This window comes from Scylla paramamosain, chromosome 27, assembly GCF_035594125.1.
Source record: "Scylla paramamosain isolate STU-SP2022 chromosome 27, ASM3559412v1, whole genome shotgun sequence".
Taxonomy (NCBI): Eukaryota; Metazoa; Arthropoda; class Malacostraca; order Decapoda; family Portunidae; genus Scylla; species Scylla paramamosain.
Genome location: NC_087177.1, coordinates 1,447,916 through 1,471,231, shown reverse-complemented (window position 1 = coordinate 1,471,231; position 23,316 = coordinate 1,447,916). Strand labels below are relative to the sequence as shown.

At 41.8% G+C, this 23,316-nt stretch overlaps 1 long non-coding RNA gene across 1 annotated transcript in view; it reads right to left on the bottom strand.

The window, feature by feature from the left end:
* Window positions 1-817: 817 nt before the first annotated feature.
* Window positions 818-23,316, bottom strand: part of LOC135114007 (uncharacterized) — a 47,627-nt gene continuing 25,128 nt past the window's right edge. The window contains exons 2-3 of the long non-coding RNA XR_010275173.1: window positions 22,595-22,678; window positions 818-7,642 (exon numbers count right to left, since the gene is read on the bottom strand). This is a non-coding gene — a long non-coding RNA (uncharacterized LOC135114007). The remainder of the gene's footprint in view (window positions 7,643-22,594; window positions 22,679-23,316) is intronic.

Here is a 23,316-nt window from a genome sequence, read left to right as displayed (position 1 = left end):
AATATGACGAGGTTTAAAACTTTAGTAAAATACTTTTCTAATATACGTATGCTTCCCTCTGCAACGTTGTTTTGTTCCTCGTTGCTCTTTATGGTGTCTTATTACACATACTGGTATATACACACACTTACTATACATGTAATTTTTTTAACGGTGTTTTTGCTTAATCATGAATTAAGCATCGAAGAATTCTTATTTGCTTTAAAGTTTTCAGCAAAGCAAACCTCTTTTCATGAAGACAATTTTCTGATATTTAATTTCAGTGAAAAATGTTCTTTGCAATGTAATAAGTTCACCAGCAATTTTCCACGGAAACATGATGGAAGAAAATTATAACAAAATAAAGTTTACATTCGGTACCATATTTATCCTTTTCTCTTTAGCAGATAATTATATATATATATATATATATATATATATATATATATATATATATATATATATATATATATATATATATATATATATATATATATATATATATATATATATTTTTTTTTTTAAGACGGGAGTAGCAAACAGGAAAAACAGCCTCGTGGTCCGTCTCGGCCACAAAACACCCAACCGACAAGCGATTAATGATCTCCCTGCAGCAAAGCGTATTTGCCCTCGCTTTAAGCTTCTGGGAATCAGGCAAAACTCAAACACGAGGCGATGAATTATGGCGTGGCGCAGACTCTGTCAGTGAAGGTCGCTGGAGGCACGAAGGTGGGGACGCGAGGGAGGGGAGTGAGGGTTGCTATACGAATTTGTTACAGTGCTGATTTTCTTTTAAAATTTCTCCTCCAACTTCTTTCTTTCCTCTAAGATGAAACACTTCTCACAATTTAGTAGACTTTACTTATAGATTACAGACCGATGTGAATACAATTCACCGACTTGCAGCGGTGGTTGTGTGGCGAGTGTGTGCTGTGGACGGTAGTTCCCCAGAGTGTGCAGGATCGGCGAGGGCAGGCTAGGAGTGCAAGTCAGCCGCCGTCCTTGCCACTGCTTCACCTGACTGCCCCTAGTCACTGCCCTCATTAAAATTAATAAACTCTGGTAGCGCAGGAAAAGGCAGAGTTGGTGGTGGGTAAATGGGTCACCTTCGATTCACAAGCGTCTCCCGAAGGAGCAGTCAACTCAGCACTAAACATTAATAATACAATTAGTGGTTCTATACATCTAGCATTAATAAGGTGACAATTTCCTTTCATAGCGGTTAACTCCTCCTCCTCCTCCTCCTCCTCCTCCTCGTCCCATTGCTCTGATAGGTTTCATGTCTTTCAATAGAACCATTTATCATGTAAGAAACTGAAGAGAGTACAAAGTTAATGAAAAAATCCCACGACTACGAAGCAAGCCGTATGAGGAGCGTCTGTGGAAGCTGTCTGTTTTGTTTAGAGTCGTAGAATGCAAGGAAACAAGAGGTATTCAACATTTTTCATGGCGATGACAGTTTTAACATTAACAACTCGGTAATTATTTATCGAACAAACACCACTCGTAATAATGGATACGCAATAACAGACTGTTTTTCTATGCTACACGGTGTTCCTTCATTTGACCTTGCTGTCCCTTTGCCCCCAGGTCCAGTAGGGATGCTGCTAGCTGCTTCCTTTTTACATTACTCTGTACCACAACACTCTGCTCCTTATCTACTCTCGCTAGTAAACTTAATATTATCTACTTACATTTCATATTGTGTCAGTCCTTCATAATTCCGAGGTTTGTAACTTTAATATTTTCAGTTGCTCTTACATAAATTTCAGCTTTCCGTAAATATTCCGCACGTGTTAGCATGAATATTTCTCCACGTGCTTCATATTAACACTAGCCATGATATTTCAGCGTTATAATTCTCTTGGTTCTTGCTACGAGGTGGACAGGAGGGGGTGGATGAGGTGAGGGAGAAGAAGAGGGACGCAGAAAGAGGAGAAAGGGAAGGCAAGGCAGTTGGGGGAGAACGGGGAAGACAGCAGCACAGAAAGGGCGGTGTCATACTGAAAAGACAGGTGTAGCACAGAGAGAGAGAGAGAGAGAGAGAGAGAGAGAGAGAGAGAGAGAGAGAGAGAGAGAGAGAGAGAGAGAGAGAGAGAGAGAGAGTACGGTAATAATAAATGCACAAGTATAGTGGATGCATTTAAAAGCGTTCCTTAAAATTTACGCTCCTGACATTCAACACTTTCTTTTTCTGCACAAACATGCATCCGGCTTTTAGCGTTTTTCTTGACGCAAGTTTGTTGGATGTACAAATGAAAGAAGAGAGTGAGCAAAGCAGAGTATGTGTGTGTGTGTTTGTGGGTGTGTGTGAGTGTGAAGGCGGGAGGATACGAAGACCAAAGGGAGGAGAGGTACAAGGGAAAGGAGGAGATTTTAAAAGATCTGATGATAAAAATGTTGAGTACAAGTGAGGGTAAGGAAGGTGACGCAGATGAAGAAAAGAGGGAGTAAAAAAAAAGGGGAGGCGGGGGGATGGAAGGATGTATACTGTGATGTATGTATGAAGGAAGGGAAGGGAAGGAAAATGAAGGGAAGGGCAGGAAGGAAGGAAGGAAGGAAGGAAGGAAGGACGCATGTGTAGTGCCGCAGGCAGAATGGGCCACGTTCTGCAGGTGTGACTTGCCAGTTATGCATTTTCCTTGCAGTGTTACCACGTTGGGTTAGGTTTCTCTCTCTCTCTCTCTCTCTCTCTGTAACTACCGTTGCCCAGTCACACACACACACACACACACACACACACACACACACACACACACACACACACACACACACACGGCCACTGCGACATCAAGGTTTATGAGGAGCATTAGATGGAAATATACAGAAAAGAACACATATCAAGATGCTTGTGGAATCCTGCTCTCTAATCAGGACTAATGTCAAACATAACAGAGATGATTACTCGGATTCTCATGTTTACCCTTGATAGCCCAGTGGCCTTGAATCATCACTAAGATTAGGAAAACATAACTGAGAACCTCAACAGCTTCCACTAGAGGGTGTTCAAGTTGATGAAGATAAAGCTTTTTTTTTTTCTTTTTTTTTTTTTTTTTTTTTTAGGATACGGGTCGAGGCAAAATGTTTCAGTCGAATGCGTTGCTCATTCCAAACGACTTTTTTTTTTTTTCCACGAGTCGTTGTTCAAAACTGCAAAAATGAACCCAACTTCGTATTTTGCAGGGGAGCTTGGGATGCAGCAGGACGGCTCACCGGATCTGATCTTACCCACCTGAGTGCGGCTGAGTGCGGCCAGGTGCATTAGGATCGAGCAAACTTCAACATGTTTACAGGATTTAGTTGAGAGCGAGACAGAAAAAAAAAAAAAAAAAAAAAGAAAGAGCGAGAAAAAAAAAAACAAGGTCAGCATACGGAGATTCACGGCTTGGGCATCAAGATAAAAATGTTCTGCTGTTATTTCAGAAAACGTACAACTCTCGTGGGAAATTTTGTGTTTTAAGAGCAAGGATGCCGGCGGTAAGTAGGTAAGCCTCGCCTCCTGTGTTTATCCTCCACTCTCCACGCCCACGTCCACGCCCACGCCCACGCCCGCGCCCGTCCGGCCCCACAACCACGCTAAAAGGCTCACTCACTCTCATACACAAAGAAGAATAGAAAGAACCATAAATGCAAAAGAACGGAACACTATTTCTGGGTTTCTTGTAACTTACTTATTGGCGAGACGAAAGTTAATGTTTTATAATTATATACGCATATACTTTTATTAATTTACGTCGTGTTCAGACCAAAAATAACTGCTATTGAAATCTTTAGACAAAAATGCTCTCTCTCTCTCTTCTATCAATTTATCTATCTATCAACCTATCTATTTGTCTATCTATTAACCCACCTCTCATCTCTTCCATTACTTTCAATAGTGTAAATAATAATAATAGTGATAATAAAACTCCCTCCATCACAGGAACATGTTTGTGCTCTCTGGAATATTCTTAAACCCTGCACCGGCAATTCAACTCATTGGATGACATTTTTATTTCACTTAATGCAGCGGGAAATGTCACCAGTTCTTTTAATTCGGTATTTTTTTATCACATGATTCCGCTAATACATACATTTTTCATTCATAAATAGTTAAAATAATATCGGAATATTTATTTATTTTTTTTACAGCAACGCACCAACCAGCTTTTACCTCCCACAGCGTGAAAAAAAGTACACACAAACAAATAAATAAATGAATAAATATAGCGAATGAATAAATAAATAAATAAATAAATTCACTGGTTCAAATTTTCGGTAAAGTTTCCACACCATTTATGTCAACAAAACGGTGCAGGGCGGGGGGCGGGTTTGGATCGCACCGCACCACGTCCAGGGATTGACTACGTGAATTATATGACATGAGGGTTCACAACACACATTCCCAGGGATGTTATTGGCGGGCGAGGCGGCAATTACATTATGATATATTGTTTGGTGTGCTGGCCGCGTGTAGCCTCTGCTGGCGAGCCTCATCTGCTGAGATTACAGCCTAACGTATGGTCTATTATGTGACTCTCCGGCTTGGCATCACTGGCGACGCTCACACACACACACACACACACACACACACACACACAGAGCGGCATTAGTGGGAGCGGAAGTGGAGTCGCATATCGTGTTTCATTTATGCCTGCTGGAAGTGGTGGTGGTGGTGGTGGTGGTGGTGGTGGTAGGGTGGGGAAGCGTTTGATCACTTGAATCCTAAATGCAATACCTCTTGTGTCTGCCGCTGCCTGTGTCGCGTGGCTCTCGCCGCTAGACGTAGACACTGCGGAAAGGGAAGCATGAGGAGGCGGATGATGACATGATGATGATGATGATAATAATGTCTTCAAATTTGCAAGCTTGAATATTCTTTAGTCTTCTGGCAGCGCATCGCAAACTCTTTTCTTCAGCGTGTATTACATTCTTTATACATCTTTCATTCTTCACAAATAGACAAGCGAACGCATTTTTCTTACTTTGTTCTCTCATCACCACTATTTTAAAAGGCGACAGGGATAACTAATTAAGTTCTCAAGAGTGTTTCTCCTGTTAATAACGCAGAAGTCTTGTTCATCTGTCACTAAGACCATAAAAACACACTTGAAAACGCATGTAACTTCAACTAGAGTTCGTTAAAAGAGGTTGAAATGCGGCGCCGAAGTGTTTCAGAATAAAGTCTTATCAACTAATGTAGTGGAGGGCCTTCAATGTCACTTATCAACTCTGACGACGTGAAGGTGGCGCGGCAGACGTCAGGCTTGAGAGGGAAGGCACAATTCGCTGCTCCAAGTACCGCCAGGCATCGAGGGCGGCGGTCAGGTCGTGGGGAGCACCATCACCATTTCGCATCAAAAAGGACTGAAGGGGTAGATAGTGTAGATAGTGTTTATTCTGCACTCCCATCGAAGCGGGCCGTCCCCAGCAATGGTCGGACGCAACACACACGTCCGGTTTTATCTACACCAAGGATCATTTTTACCCCTAACCAAAAAGTGGAAATCTGCGGGTTGCTGCTATCAAAAGGGAAATTTTAGGCTGCAATTATACGCCCTAGGGATCACCAAGCCTGCCCGCCCCTGAGTCCTGCTTGCCGCCTTTGCTCACCGGTAAAACTTGTGATGACGAGGCGCATTTTCTGCGTCGCATCGCTCATGCAAATCTGCTCCTCAGTTCACCACATATTCCAACAGAAATATGTTTCTTCCCCTGTGGCTCTTGCTTCCTCTCCCGGAAATCGTACTCCTATTAGTCCACTACTTTCAAAGCATTTTCATACATTTTTTTTCCTGTAGTAATTAATAAAATATACATGTAATCTCCGTGGATTTTTCGGTGCAAGTACGAGGCGTCAGATAACAGAGCCAACCTACGTGATCTAAGTCGTTAATATTTCCTTTTCATCCAGAACGCGAAGACTGTTAGGTTCATATCATACGCAGAACCGAAAGACAGTCAACACTTCCCTGCTTACGTCAGATGGAAAGAAGTTAATAAAACATGGCAATAAAGCGAGTGCCTTTTAAAATAATGACGTGTGACGGGAGGTAAACCAATTGAGCCATTTCCATAAAGCCTAAACAGAATGATAGCGCAAAACATTCTGCAGACACCCAATGCTCCCTCGCCTCGTCCTTTCCTTGCCATGTATCATCCATCCCATCCACACATATCGTCCTGCAGCTCCAATTTTCCTCCATCCTCTGCTTTTCACTTCCATTTCATTCGTTCCCATTTCTTTATCTTCTTCAGCCATCGTCCTTCACTTTCCTCAGAGCCGTTTCTATGTCCTCTTTCGTCTTTCGTTTTTTTTTCTTTTCTTTTCTCATTCTTATTCTCCTCCTCCTCCTTTTGCTGTCTTATCATTCTTGGCTTTTTTGTGTGGTGGTGTGTGTGTGTGTGTGTGTGTGTGTATGTGTGTGTGTGTGTGTGTGTGTTTTACCGCAAACTAATCATCATCTTAGTTATACATGCTTCTTAAAACACCGTATTTTTTTTTCTCTCACTTCGAGTAAATTTTCTACCAACAGACACTTTTTATATAGAAATAAACACGAATTTTAATAAATCAAACATTTTTCCGCCTCGTACAATGTCGCAAAAAACAAACAAAAAAAAATTAAGTAAATAGCAGATTAAAACGATTCATTTAATTAAAGAATGCATGGAAAAATCTGAGTTAATTTGACAAAGTACGACAGGGAGATTTTTTGTGAGGTGTCACTCTCCCCACATGGGAAGATCCGTAATATTATGCTTCCCGCTCTGACGCATCCAGCGCGGCGCCGCCAGAAGGCAAAGCGAGTGTCAGGCGCGACGTGTCCTGGTCCCGGAGAGTAATAACCCAGGTACCCTCGGCGCCCCCTCCCACCCCCCGCTAAAGGTGTCCTGCCGCAGTGCTCTTACTTCAGGTTAATGAGTACGTGTCTCTCTCTCTCTCTCTCTCTCTCTCTCTCTCTCTCTCTCTCTCTCTCTCTCTCTCTCTCTCTCTCTCTCTCTCTCTCTCTCTCTCTCTCTCTCTCCACTATCACTACCATTACGAGGACTGCTACTACTGCTACTACTACTACTACTACTACTACTACTTCTTTTACAGGCTCTGGCACTTGGAGGGTAAATAAGTGACGCAAGATACCTAGGTTTACTACTGTAACACACACACACACACACACACACACACACAGTTCCGTCCTCCGTGCTTGTCCCTGCGCTGAAGTGCTCGTCGCGGGAGCAATGTCACACACCACTGGCGGTTCGCAGGGATGCACTTGACATTAATTACTCAACTGAAGGACACTACGGGCCCGCGAACACTGCTGAGGCAAGGCACCGGTGGAGGCGAAACAGGCACGCGGATGCTGATTTCCCGCTTGGATTCCGTGCTGGGAAGATTAATGGTCGCGAAGGGAGGTTGTCCTGCATCGCTTCTGTTGCCGTTTAGTGCTAGCGGGAGAAACGCTCAGCACACTTTTTTTTCTTTGTTCATATTTCAGCTCATAAGACATCGATAAAAACCCTCTCCATTTATTTCCAGGTGTGAGTTGGTTAATTAGATTTTGTCCTGGTAATGTAGTTATTTTTTTTTTGTTCTGCTTCTTCCTTCCTTGTGGGCGTTGCTACACCCTCGCAAGGTCGACGCGGACACACACACACACCAACGCAGGAAGCGTCTCCCCCTCTAAAATGAAGAGAAATGGAAGACTTTATAGCAAGACGAACATGAAAAAATTTGGTTCACACACACACACACACACACACACACACACACACAGGAACTATAGTGAATGGATAGTCAAGTGTGGTCAAAGTTCTATCGCTCTTGGGTGGATTTGGGCGACGTAGAGGTCATGGAGGGGGGAAGGAAAGGAGGCGTGGGAGCATTCTGAGAGAGGAGGGGGGGGTGAGGGGTCATCTGGGCCTCAAACAAGGTGCTCTGGCCGGTGTAATATCCGTCCCCAGCGGGGCAGCACTGAAGGCACCTGCTAACAGACCTTCTGCGCGCTCCGGGACCTCCGTGATCAAACTCGAGGAAGATAACCTAGTGTAGGGCCCGCGTGGGGAGAGAGGAGGATGAGAGAGCATGGCTGGAGAGATGAGCAAGGAAGAGAGGAAAAGAAGTTTAGCGGGTAAGAGAGGGGAGAGGAATGAGTGGGCGTACAGCTAGGGAGGGAACGAGAGAACGATATGAGTCCGGGAACGAAGATAAACGATAGGTGAGCAGGATGCAGGGAGGGGGGCGGTGATAGGAGGCGTGCGGCGTAGGGTGGAAGGAAGTTAAACATGCGGAAATGAAGTAGGGAGCAAGCCTCGTCTCGCGGTGACGCGCAGGAAAGACTCACGCTGAGATAAATATATATGCCAAGCAGACCATGAATAATGCATTTTTGGTGACAAGTAAATAAACAAATAAAAAGAAAGATGAAAATATGTTTCCGGACAGAAAGAAGCGTTCGCGTTGATTTTAAGTTTTAAACTCGATAAACAAGCAAAATGTAAAATTGCTAGTGCTACTACTACCACCATCACCACCACCACCACTACTACTACTACTACTACTACTACTATTTTTCTTAAGCAAGAGGGACACCAACCAAGGGCAAGAAAATATAGAAAAAAAAAGGCCCACCGAGGCGCCAGTCCCAAACCAGAAGTCATTAAAAACTAAAGGACAACTGTAAAGAGGTCAAGTCATAGGAAAGATGAGATATAGAAGCAGGCAGGAAGTTCCAGAGTTTACCAGAAAAGGGACGAATGATTTAAGAATTAGTTTAACATTATTATATCTTAACATCATTAACTTAACCTTCCTTTCATTATCCTTAGCATTCTACCTCTCCCAGCATCGCCTCACTGCCTGAAGCCCCACGCGCTGGAAAAACCACAGGACATCATCTCAAATAAGGCAAAGAACTTGGCTAGGGAGGTGTTTTGTCTCCTCCAGCGGTCCTCCTCTCGCTCCCCTGTTTCTCCTGCTCTACTAATGAGACACTCGAGGCCCTTCTGCGTAAGTCAGCAGCACCAGCATACGTTCCTCTCAGCATTTTGGTTCCTCCTCCTCTTCACTCCTTTCTCTTCACACGCGCACTTCTCTTCGTCTACGTTTCTCATTCGAACTCCAGAGAGGATATTTTCATTTTTTTTTTTCAAAGACGAAGTGGGGAAAAAAAATTGGGGTTAAGGAGCGTCACACCCAAGAAGGCGAAGGTGGAGGGCGAGTGTGCGCGAGAATGTGTGCAAGGGTGCTTCAGGGGTGTGCTCAAAAGGGTTTGGGAGAGAGAGAGAGAGAGAGAGAGAGAGAGAGAGAGAGAGAGAGAGAGAGAGAGAGAGAGAGAGAGAGAGAGAGAACTGACTTGGAAGAAAAGAGAATGGAATGTTCGTGTATATATATTTCTTTTAAAATATCACGGAATTGATGGATGAATCTCTCTCTCTCTCTCTCTCTCTCTCTCTCTCTCTCTCTCTCTCTCTCTCTCTCTCTCTCTCTCTCTCTCTCTCTCTCTCTCTCTCTCTAAACTCATAGACGACCAAACAGCAATTGCGAGTAATCCTGCATACAAGTCTAAGTACATTTTTTACAATGTATCAACAGGGGATTAACGAAGTGCATTAAACTAACATAATCCTTAATTTAGCGCGTTGTGCCGTGGTGTCTGTATTATGCGCTTTAACTATGTGTATTAATAAGTGTTGTTCGCAGGCCGCGCTGAGGTATGCGTCTCCACGGTGGCGAAACAAAGGTAATTGTGCAAATCATCAAATATTTACTGTCTGTGCAATATTAACTGTTGCTGCTGAGTGAAGAATGCGTTGAGAGTTGCAATGTGAAATACAGACACACGAGAGAGAGAGAGAGAGAGAGAGAGAGAGAGTCACAAGTAATAGGTGAACAGATGAAATGAAATAGTCATGTCTGCAATATCCTATTTTCTGCTATGTTCGAATATAGAAACTTTTAATTCATAGTATGCATTGCAGTGAACATGGATCCAAGCATGCAAACCTTTCAATACGAGATACTGTCCTTGAGCTACACACAATTGCCACTCCTCAAAACACGTCTTGATAGAGGCGCCTAACTATCCATGGAGGGAAGGAGAACAATCGTAGATGAGGACCTGTATAAGAAGACCTGTTGATGCATAACGAGGGTGACAAGGGAGGCCATTGTTTACCAACCCACCACTACCTTGCCATGGTATAATGAGCATCACGTGGCGATTACTTGTTCGCTACCTAAAAGCAGGAAATCTGACGGCTGAGCAATTTCAAGCATTCATCTACATGTGAGGTTTTATTAGAATGGGTAATACCGCCTCTACCGGCAAGTTTGTGAGCTATTTTGGTTATTGTGCTGCTCCCTGTAGTTGTTCTGCTCTCTGGGGGTAAGATTTTTTAAATACTTAGTATAATCACCATCTTCTGTCAGAGAACTTTCGAATTTTTTGCTGTCCTATTCCACGAAAATTATTATTATTGTTTTATTTTTAACAATTCAGTGTAGCCTCGCCCTTTATCGGTAAGCTCGTGAACTGGTTTGACGATTGCGCAGCCTTCTCGCGGCGGACTCCTGAACCATTAACAAAAAATGAATGACGAAGCAGTTCGTGTATATTTCTGACCCATTACCGATGGTTATAAAGAAGCTGATGTGTACTTTGAGCTCGCAACGACTTGGAGATGAAGGAAGGAGAGGAGGGAGGGAAGAGAGAAAGAAAGGAGGAAAGAGAATAGGAGAAGACAGCTAACTCATTTTTAAAACCTTCTCTGTTGGTTCATTCAGCGATATGACTTGTGTCAACCAATTTCCCTCCAGCATAACTTCCTCCTGCATTTATCTGAGCCACAGTCGCTCGGCTCACATGAACAAAAATAATCTCTCGCTATGTTTGTATTGATGGATCCCAGGAATTCTGCTCAGTGTTCTAACTAAAAACCAACAGTATAATACGACTGAAAGTATCAACAATAAATAATAATAAAGCCGTCCAAAGCTTTCAACAAGGTCACTCGCAGACTCATAAGCTTCCTTTGACCGTCGGAAAATTAATTATCCAAAAACGTGTAATAAATGATACAATAAAAGCGTTACTACAACTGAGTCAAACTGGAATGATCACAATAACTCTCTAACAGCTCCGTCACTTGCATCAGCTTCTCTTGACCGTCGAAAAATCAATTCTCAAACAAAGGTCCATAAACGAGAAGACTAAATGTTAATACTACTGAATAAAACAGAGAATGAGTGTAATAACTCCATTCACCGCCCATCCGGAGAGAGGTAATATGAAGCAGGAACTACCAGAAGCTCCCCTCTCTCTCCTCCTCCGTCTCCCTGGATATTGGGGCACATCAGGACCAAATAGTTGAGTTTTATTGGCGTTATTACCTTTCTCGAGCAATCTCTCCCTTAATCCTACGCCAGAAACACCGTCTCCGCCTCTTCCAGCAACCTAGCAAGGAGGAGGAGGAGGAGGAGGGAGACGTCTTTCATCTAACTGATTCCATTTTCATTCATCCGGACTACGGAGGCGCAGCGCTCAGATTGTAATACACTTTTCGGACGCCGTTTCCGGTGCTTCTGTCAATACACATCTCGTGCTTTCCATTCATGAGACGAAGCACTTTCATCGTCATTGCTTCTCTTGCCCTACTTTTCCCTCCACCACAGCGGCTGCTACTACCGCTACTACCACAGCCAGCGAGAAACTAGAGCAACGATGTTTCTCTAACTTTTTTTTTCGCTTGTTTTAGGCGCGGGTCCAAGACAAACTGCCAACACGACGGTCTCGCTGACGGAAACTTCGCTCCAGAGTGGTTCGAGGCATTCCGTTCCCACTTAATTGGAGCCTAAATTGACATAGGGATTTTCGCTCAGGCCGACTTTCCGAGTGAGAAACAGTCAGGGAACCTAAAGCAACAGAACAGACCATTAGCGTGTTCTGTTCGTCAAGAGAACACGTGACGGTAAAATTCCTATAGCTGTGTCTTTGGCGTAGAATCACACGATTTGAGAAAGATAACTAGCACGACGCAGGGAATTTAACGGTAATGATGGATGCAAAATATATGGGTCGATTAGTCTTTTGGAGTCTATATTCTTGTGTTTATATTTTGAAGTAATGGGGTTGTTTGTGATAACCTACACTGCCTAACCTCTTCACTGGTATCTGGCACGTCGTTCACATTCATTAATCATTGAGAGTCACTTCCTTTTGTTCTGCAGCCACCGTTAGACTCTATACTGGCTGGAAAATCAAAACCCTGTTCTTTCAATTGCCATTTTCATTGACGTGTTTATGAAAAAAAAAAAAAAAAAATCCGAAGAGTGTTTTAAGCGTTGTGAATTGTTGCATATCACGGTCAAGTAGCAAGATAGTGAAGACAAAGGCCAACTTGTGGGGAGAAGAGTGAACACTGACGAGCCAGAGCGAGGGACGTGACTGGAGAAATAGCACCAGTAAGAATGGCGGGATAGGCGTGTGAAGCAGGAGAGCCGTTGATCCTAAGCGAGGTGAAAGAACCGGTGACACACACACGTACGTACATACACGTCTGACCCGATACGCTGAAACAAGAGTATAGTTCTCCCTCACTCACTTAATGAACGAACACACGAGCGAGCAAGCAAACAAACGAACGTACGAATGAATGAACGACTCTCTCTCTCTCTCTCTCTCTCTCTCTCTCTCTCTCTCTCTCTCTCTCTCTCTCTCTCTCTCTCTCTCTCTCTCTCGTACACGTGCCGCTGTCAGGCTGATACACAACACACGACTTAACAAGTGAAGAATACACGATATTAAATAGTTATCAATATGACCACCACTATAATTCCCAATACCGGATGTTGTGATATACTACTGTATATTTACTGCCACGTACAATATGTTGATTAATTTGACAAAGCTTCCCTTGAATAATACTAATACTAATACTAATACTAATACTAATAATAATAATAATAATAAAAATAATAATAAAAACATAAAATTCCCATTAAAACTCGAGCACAGGTTGAAACGCTCCCTTAGAAATATGCATCTGAAAATAGTATCGAATATGAAATACGAAGCGGGTTGCGATATAACGAAGCACAAGTCGAACATACCTATTGAATTACGCGCCTCACTGTTCCCTTGTTTCGTTAGGTAGTCGTCTCTCTATTGTCTCTTTCTCTCCCGCTAACGATGACGGCTGCTATTTTCCCAAGCCGCCATGTACCTGCGTATATATATATTCCAGACGACTCGACACACGTGCAGCTACACTTCACGCAAAGTCCTTCACTCCCTCCTGCACATACATGGCCACTCACTCCTCCCGAAGTGCCGCAGTAACCAGAACTCTGCGGCAAAACAATATTATGCCACGCACGTCACACAGACTTCCTGAAACTGATTCTGCTGCTCTTCTTTCCCGCTCACTCCTTCACTTACCCCGGCTGAAGGGAAAGGTGCAAGAAGGGAGTTTTCTTATCCTACTGTACGTGTCTCTCTTCAGATTACATAGCGTAGTTTACCACAGAGCCTCGTTAGGGTCACCGTACATTCTACTGTTTGTTCTGCATTTGCGTTCTTTTGTGTTTCTCCTACTCCTCATTCTTATCGCTCTCCTTTACAACCATACGTACTGTTATTCTGAATTTCAAAGGTTCATCTTCACTTTACATTGGGTATTCTGAAATAACATTTGTAATTTCAATGACATACGCTCTAACAAAACAAAATCTCAATATAATTAGACAATAAAGTCAAGAACTATTAAAATACAATAACACAACACCTTCACCACATGCAAACATAAAACTAGACAGTGGTAGCAGAAATACCCTGCCTAATATACGTAACCTCCTTTACTGGCATGTTCGACGCCTTGTTATCACTCGGAGTACTGAGAAAAAAAAAAAAAAAAGTCTATAGGGAAACGGAGAAAAAAGAAATCGGAGGATCAAATTGTCCTTTTTCATTCCGCAGAATTATTTAAGAGACTAGAGCAGAAATGTCTAAAAATTGTAGGTAATACGATAAAAAAAAAAAAAAAGAATGTCACTGAAAAGATTAGGTTGTACACTCATCCCCACTTCCCCACGTACACAGTGACCTCTCTCCCAGAACTCAAACCCCATAGAGTTAAATCTCCCCCTTCCTGTCCTCCCTCGCCTCCCCTCCCCTCCCCCGGGCCACACACACAATGCCTGGAAGAGTGGCGTGGCGTGCGTTCCGCGTCAACACACACCAGTACAAGGGCTGTAGTCAGACACGCCAGTATTTTTCCGCCAGCAAGCACATCCACACGCAAGTCAACACACGCGGTAAACATGTTCCCAAACACACGCATATGTAGCCAGACGGATAGACGGAGGGATGGGTATATACACACACACACACACACACACACACACACACACACAAGTAACTTCCGATCATAACTAAGCGGTAAATCAGATCATTCAATGTAGAAAAAGAATTGTTCGATGAAGTCTGGCCACCGTGAAGCCTCTGGGACGCTGCTGATGCTGTACCTAGTCGACAGAGGCCCGCAGGGAAGCTCCTATATTCCCAGAAAATAACGTTATGTGAGAGTGAAAATATCGGGTACTGAATTGAGAGAAGCACTAGAAGGGAAGGAAATGAATAAGATAAAAGAAAAAAAAGTGTGCCGCAGCGCCCATTCTGATGTTCAAAGTTTACCGGAGCGAACACTGCACGTCAGGCTTCACATCTTGCCTGCAGGAAGCATTCACAACCTCGATATCTAAGTGGTGAAGAAATTATCATAAAACAATTTTGACACGATGTTATTTCGAGTAATCTCCCAAGTTTTTGCATTTTCTCCTGGTACACGCTGAACACATCTTTAGGGACCGAAATGAGTTTCTTTCAGTGCAAAGACTCTTATGACAAGGTGACAGAAAAGAAATAGGAAAAATGAGAAAATAAAAAAAAAAAAAATCGGTGTTATTCCAGACAAAAGCGCTCCACCAGATGTCACCATCGTAGTTAAGTTTCGTTATTATCAATGCTTGCTTATTGGTGCACTGTACACCTCTTGATCTTAAAGTCATCATTTGAATAGATTTTGATATCATCGTTTCTTAATATTTCAACATTACACCAAATTCATTACACGCAGTCTTTCCAGAAAATATAAAAATATGCGTCGACTGTTATTTAAAATAGCAGCATTTTTCTTTAATTTTTGTTACCTTTTCCAGAGAGAGAGAGAGAGAGAGAGAGAGAGAGAGAGAGAGAGAGAGAGAGAGAGAAAGAGAGAGATCCGCGTTGTAAGTTCCCAGGTACATTTAATATTTGAATAAAACACGAGCAACTGAATGTAAAAATGAATATTTAACATTTGTAACTCGAGACTCACGGAGGGGGAAGGGAAGTCCCAGAAGCTGCGACTGTCTCAGAGTTTGCGGCGAGGCGTGTATTATCCTCCTGGTCAGACGTTGAGTAACCAGGTCACCTACATTCCCTTCCGCTATATTCTGTTTCCCTCAATGTTAAATTTGAATCCCCTGATCGGCTGGAAATCTCGTGACAAAACCCGATAGTTGGTAGATTCTTACAAGATCAGAGGAATTAAGGTTGAAGTAGAATTAAAAGCATAGTGAAAGTGAATACAGTAAGTTGTTTATCTGGTCAACGCAACTCCTAGAGACTGTCGTGGATGATGGACAATTTTTCGAACCATGAGAGCGGAGTCATCAGTGTTCTTTTATTTTTGTTCGAGGCATTAAACAAGTAAATACACGGATTTTTAGATATCTCTTGTTATCCAGGTATGTAATACACAGGATTTACTGAATGAACACATTTACAAGATAGAGAAATGTAATGACACAGAAAAATGCATTTCAACAAATACGTTTTTATAATTCAAAATATCACACTGCATTAATCTTTTTGTGGTATGAAAAATAATGATAACAATATTTTTACGTGTTTTATCATCTGAAAAATGGCATGGCATAAAATGTCAGCGCTGTTACGAAAAAAAATAATAAATAAATAAAAAAATAATAACCATGAAATATTTTCAAAACGTTTTTCTTCTTGCTTGGATACGGAAAAAAAAAAGGGATGAATCTAAAACCCAACTAAACCGGCCTTACTGAAATGAGTACCCAAGCAAATCAAAAGCTGTTGTGAGACTTGATAATACTGCGAGACACAAGTGAATATCAGGTTATGCGTTATTAACTCCTCTCAACAATCTGTAATTAATCTTTTACATAATGGCTTTCCTTCCCTTGTCTATCTCTGTATTTGTCCCTCGCTCCCTACGTATAATACCCCCCTTTTCTCTCTCTCTCTCTCTCTCTGTATGTGTGTCTCATTACGTATTATAACCCTGCCCCTGTAATGCGTCTCACTCCTTACCTGTAACCAGCCTATCGCCCGCTCTTCTTCCCTTCCTTCCTTTCTTCCTTCCTTCCCTCCCTCTCTCTATAGTCTTGTTTCCTCGGCTGATGACCCGTCACTCGCAGCCCAACATCAATCATTCAAAGCTACGAGCACATCGACCAAATCCACTGCTAATTCAACACAAGTGACGCTCAGCCCTCCCCCACAGCCGCCTCCATCTCACAAATCACTCCCGGCCAAACCCACACATGCGTCCGGACATTCGCGTGAGACCCGCCTTCGTGTAAATTTGCGCACGTATATAAAAGTTGAGAAATATCTTTTTTTTTAAATCCAAAAATTCTTGACGCAGGAGTGATTAAGGCACTTGGCAACTAAATGTTTCTCTCTCTCTCTCTCTCTCTCTCTCTCTCTCTCTCTCTCTCTCTCTCTCTCTCTCTCTCTCTCTCTCTCTCTCTCTCACAAAGAAAAGCACAAATGACATCACAGTTAGGAAAAATAGACGAAAAACTGAAAAAAACTGGAAGCTCTGATGCAATAAAACTCATCATCACGAAGCCGCGTTGAGCAAGAAAGAGAAAAAAAATAACACCAAAACTTTACGAGAAAAAAAATACGACTGCACCCATTAACTGTGGCAGCCTAAGTTAGATTATTCTTGAGGGAAAAAAAGTTTTAAATTACCGCACTAGAGGGAAACTTCAACAACAAGAGGAGGAGGAGAGACCCAGAGAGGCGGAGGTGAAACAGTACAACATTTTCTATGTCACAATAGGGAGATGAGAGAGACAGGGAGAGAGGAGGCATAGCGGAGAGTTTCCGACATTTAAATAAGAGAAGGACGAGAGATACAGAGATAGAGGAGAAAGAGTGCCACACTTCCTGTATTGTCACAACAGGACGAGAGAAGAGAGAGAGATAAATAGAGCAAAGTTTTGCGTTACAGATACACACAATTGAACTTCAGGAGAATGAAAGCCACAGAGATAAAGAAAAAAGATCAGTGGAATCTTTGCTGTAGGAGAAGAAGGATGAGAGAAAGAGATAGAAGAAGGCTAAAATAACTTTTTCTCTAAATCCCTATGAAAGGAGGAAGAGAGAGACGAAGAGATATATACAAAAACTTTTTTTATATCACCGCTTACAGATGACACTCCGCCGCTTATCAAACGTTAAGATTTTATCACAATTTACTTATCTGTTAGAAGTAAACGAGTATTCTGGTAGCAATTATTGAGTACCGGCAAACACACAAGCAGGCAAGCAAACACAGGTAAGCGTTGGGTCTAACTTTAAACATTACCTTTGTTGTTTTCAGACACTGACTGGCATTACGTACACTAAGCAGATTATTGCCTTAATAGGTTTTTCTTCAGCTCTTGTACTGTAAGTGATATAAACACACACACACACACACTCTCTCTCTCTCTCTCTCTCTCTCTCTCTCTCTCTCTCTCTCTCTCTCTCTCTCTCTCTCTCTCTCTCTCTCTCTCTCTCTCTCTCTCTCTCTCTCTCTCTCTCTCTCTCTCTCTCTCTCTCTCTCTCTCTCTCTCTCTCTCTCTCTCTCTCTCTCTCTCTCTCTCTCTCTCTCTCTCTCTCTCTCTCTCTCTCTCTCTCTCTCTCTCTCTCTCTCTCTCTCTCTCTCTCTCTCTCTCTCTCTCTCTCTCTCTCTCTCTCTCTCTCTCTCTCTCTCTCTCTCTCTCTCTCTCTCTCTCTCTCTCTCTCATCTCTCTCTCTCTCATCTCTCTCTCTCTCTCTCTCTCTCTCTCTCTCTCTCTCTCTCTCTCTCTCTCTCTCTCTCTCGTTCTTCCCAGGAGAGTTAGCACACCCAGGTCACTGAAGGGCATCAACAAAACCTCCATAGCCAAGAGGGACAGGACGTGGCGCCAGAAGAGCTGTACACCAACCAGCAAAGCACCGTGGCCAGGCTCAGGGTTCGCAGCCTCAACAGGTTTACTGGAGGAAAATGTTACAGTGCTATCTCCTTGAGTTTTCCTCGGCATGTAGTACACCCACGAGAGAGTGATTAAGTTTGTTTGTGGGATGGGAGCTCTCTCTCTCTCTCTCTCTCTCTCTCTCTCTCCTCTCTCTCTCTTCTCTCTCCTCTCTCTCTCTTCTCTCTCTCTCTCTCTCTCTCTCCAACACAATAGCAGACGCAACACAACACCAACAATTCCTCAACATATGGGAAAACTCGTTCAGAATTCATTGTCCTGCGGCAGAAGCACAACGATGCGTAACTTTTTTTTTTTTTTTAGTGTTGCGTACCACCTTCTCTGTTTTATCCAGCGAATGTTTTAGTGGCACTGTTGCTCCTTTTCTTGTGTGGCAATTGGTGAAGCTGCGAGTGTGAGCGGCGGCGTGAATGACCAAAACTATCACGTCAAGCTTCTGTTTATCGTTCCTTTCCGTATTTTTTTTACTTTATTTTTTTTGTTAAGTTCAGGTGTATTACGCATGTGTGTGTGTGTGTGTGTGTGTGTGTGTGTGTGTGTGTGTGTGTGTGTAGCTTTGTACCGTGTTCTTTGCCAAAATTACACGTGTATGCTTATCAATCTTTCTTGCAAGTTGTATATAGTCCAAGGTTTCTCAGCACAAATAAAGAAAGAATCCAGAATAAAAAAAAAAAAGGAAAACATAATAGAAATGAATTAATTACCAAGGTAAATTAAAATTAACCTACTAGAAATGAGGATAAACAGACGATTCATTAGAAAAAATAAAATATGAAAAGATTAAATGAAAGTAAGTAGGAGAAATAAACTTTTTTTTATGTAGGAGGGACAGCGGCCCAGGGGCAAAAAAAAAAAAAAAAAAAAACTCTGAGATGCCGGTCCCCAAATAGGGTCCGAAGCGATAGACAAAATTTGAAGGATAAGTGTCTTGAAACCTCCCTCTTGAAGGAGTTCAAGTTATAAGAAGATGGAAACACAAAAGCAGGCAGGGAGTTCCAGAGTTCACCAGAGAATGGGATGAATGAGTGAGAATACTTGTTAATTCTTGCATTAGAGAGCTGGACAGAATAGGAGTGAGAGAAAGAAGAAAGTCTTGTGCAGTGAGGCCGCGGGAGGAGGGGAGACATGCAGTTAGCAAGATCAGAAGAGCAGTTAGCATGAAAATAATGGTAGAAGACAGCTAGAGATGCAACACTGCGGCGTTGAGAAAGAGGATGAAAAAATGGATGGTAAAAAAAGTGAATGAGTTGATAAATGAATAGGTGAATAAATGAAATATGTCGGACAAAACATTAACTGTAAAAATGCAGCGCCTAAAAGACTTCATTGCAGGATTTTTAGAATGCTGTGTAAGTAAAAACAAAAAAAATCCAACTTTGCTTAACAAATGTGTTTTTTCATTATGGCACTGTGCAAATAATGGCAATTCACTCTTATTTGTCTATTATTATTATCATTATTATTACTATTATTATTACTATTATTTATTATTATTGTTATTATTATTATTTATTATTATTATTACTATCATTACTTTTTACCACATAAATAAGTCAGGGATCCGACCACTCCTAAGTCCTTGAGGGTGTTCTTTCATAATTGGTTTCATATCCCCCCTGAGAAGCGCTCATCCTTAGTAAAGTCGGGCTAAATTTAATGCATGAAATGTTTTACGAGAAGCGCGAAGGTGAAAGATGCAGAGGAGGAGGAGGAGGAAGAGGAGGAGGAGACTAAATATGGGGCAGTAATTAGTGAAATGGTCGATTCAAGCAGGTTACCTTGAGATTCACGCCTTAGCGGCAAAACAAAACAAAACAAGGATTCGTTGACAAATTACCCTCCTCGGGAACGTGTTGAGAATAAAGGAAAGAAACTACCCCAAAATGCTTCCCATTATTGGACTGCAAGGATATATTTTTCTTTTATTTCTATGTATTTCTATTTACATTAAATTTTGAGAGCAACGATTTCCTGATCTTTCTTGGACCTGCAGGGGCACCAAAAATCACCGGTTCGTGGATTATTACTCAAAGCTTTACACACACGATATTCATTTAAAATCTGAAACACATTTGCATGTAACAGGTGATGGTCATGCAGAGAGGGCAAGAAAACATCTATTTAAGCCTTTGAGTGTTGTGGCTTTCCCTGGAACCGAATGAAACAGCCTGTTGTAAGTCTTGGGTACATGTTTACAGGCACCACTGATAGGACAGGAATTACAGAATGGCTCAAATTTCCACAGCCTGTAGTAACTGTAGCCTGCAGTAAGTAGAGTCATTGTTGTTAGCAGAAGAACAGGCAAGAACCGAGGAAGACATCAATTTTCAATACCACGTAAGCAATGGTAACACTATTCGCGAAATTATGGACACTGCAATTCGTTACGCTCAAAATATGTATACTCCCAGGTGATGATCGTAAAGGGAGGAGAAACAGACACACTTTCAGGAATCAAAGAGGGGTTTTGATTCCATTTATGCCCAATAGTACCATTTTTTTTCCTCTTACACTCATGAAGGAGAATCGCCAAAGGTTAAAAGTACGAAGAAAAAAAAAAGAAAAAGAAAGGAAGAGAGAAAGAGAAAAAAAAAGTCCGCTTGATTGCCAATACCACAAAACAAAAGAAAAAGTTTCCCAATCGGTTGGCGAATCTATGTAGTTCTGGAGGTGTCTTGATACTCGTACTTTTCTCGTAAAATAGTTCATGGCAGAGGAAAGAAAAAAAAAAAATCACACGGACGAAAAAAAATAAATCAGAAAAACACTACCACATGCACCTGAATGCCGACCACTGAGTAAAATACGATCACAAGGCAATAAATTCAGCGACGCAGTGTGTGGCGGAAGTCCATGACACTCACGGGGCAGGCTGGTACCCACGTGCAGTGAAGTACATGTACATCGGGAGCCATCTCAAATTAAAGCAATGCAGCGCAGTAACGAGGCAACCACTGCAGCTAATAGGATGCCGCTGTCTTACTGGACTATTTTTAACCCAACAAGAGTAAGAATGAAATCAGAACAGACGACCAAGTGGAAAAAACGGAGGAAAAAAAATTGGTTTTGGGGAGTTTTTGACTATTGTACTGATGATTGCTAATAATGACGATGATAATGACGATGATAAGCAGGACTGATAAATGCAACTGTGTCATTCAATAAAACTTTGTCATTTGCTCAATAAAACATGTAACACGAGAATTTTGTGTAAATATTGAAGCCTCGATCGTGTTTCCGGGACGTTAAAAACGCTTTCAGTGCATAGTAATGTTGATACCTCGCTTATGACTTTAAAATGAGAGAGAGTGTGTGTGAGTGAGTGGAGGAGCGACCGCCTGATTGACTGACTGACAGAGACATGTTGACTGGTTGACTGGCAGACTGAGTCAATAAATGAACGAACAGCGAATGAACTGGTTTGTAAATATATAAATGAATAAGTGAGCGAAAGATTAAATAAGCGAATGAATTAATTAATGAACATATGAGCTGACAAATGTATGACTGATTGAACAAGTAAATAAATTAATGAATTAAATTAACAAACTAAAAAAAATAAAAAATAAAATAAATGTATTACCCTACAAAAAATATCACGGAATCAAAATATTTTACAAATCACAGAGGAAGAAAAAGAAGAAGCAGCGGAGAGGAGAATGAAAGAAAATAAATAAAATAAAGTGTATGTCCATAATTAAAAAAGACGAAGGGGAGGAAAAATAAAAAAAAAATAAAAAAATCCAGTACGTGAGGGACAGAAATCGGAGACAGAGACAGAGAGAAAGAGAGAGAAGAGGACTAATAGAAGGCAGGAGTGAGGCAGGGCAGGACAAGCGGGAGGAGCAGGCTTGGGTGGAGGCGACGCGGGGCAGGGTGGAGAGATTGTACAGACGGTCGGGAGGTGTTTGGAGTAGGAGAAAAAGGACTACAGCCACCAAGGACACACCCAATAGATAAATTGTTTGATCAAATAGATACGTAGATAGGATAGATAAGTATACAGACTGACAGACAGCCAGATCAAAAAGCTAATGTGCAAGTAGACACACAAACAAAGATTGCTAGATATATATACAGATAGACAGGTAGACAACTAGAACAAGACGGATAGATACAGACACATACATAGACACAGACAGATAGATAAATAGATCGATAGACAGACAAAAAAATAAACAAATAAATGGACATGAAAAAGAGAGAAACAGATCGACAGATAAAACAAAAAGACATACAGAAACGGCAAACTGTCAAAAATCCCACATCCTTAATCAAACTACCTAAGAAACTGTTGAAGAAACTAACCCATTACTTCACCAACTGAGCCGCCTTGGTAATCGTGCGCGCGAGGGCAGGACTGGCAGGAGGTGATGGGCTGCAGTGACATACCTGAGAAAAGAAGAGAAAATGAGATACGGTAACAACACACGAGATAGATAGATAGATAGATAGAGATAGATAGATATAGAGAGAGAGAGAGAGAGAGAGAGAGAGAGAGAGAGAGAGAGAGAGAGAGAGAGAGAGAGAGAGAGAGAGAGAGAGAGAGAGAGAGAGAGAGAGAGAGAGAGAGAGAGAGAGAGAGAGAGAGAGAGAGAGAGAGAGAGAGAGAGAGAGAGAGAGAGGTGCTTTTTCACTCTAGACCCTTGATTGCACTGGAAAAGTTTACACAATCATTCAGCCTCGGATGATGATGTGTTTTGTGTAAGAAAACATAATTTGAAGGTTAGTGTCCCTTTAAAGTCATACAACAAGATATACGATGCAACTGCGATATTAAAGGTATTTTTGCTAGCCATTCAACATTTTTATTACACAAAATTGCAGTTACGTAAAAAGAAAAAAATATTATTAATCTTTTTTTCCCAAACTAGTCGGCATTTTTACTGCATAGAAAGCTATATCGTCAAAAGCGAAGCATTAGAGTAAATTTTTTTTTCCAAACTCCTTCAGAACTTTTAATATACAATGCCCCTCGCGATCGTGCCCAGCAAATTGATAAGTACAGGCACACCTAGAAGACACTCAGA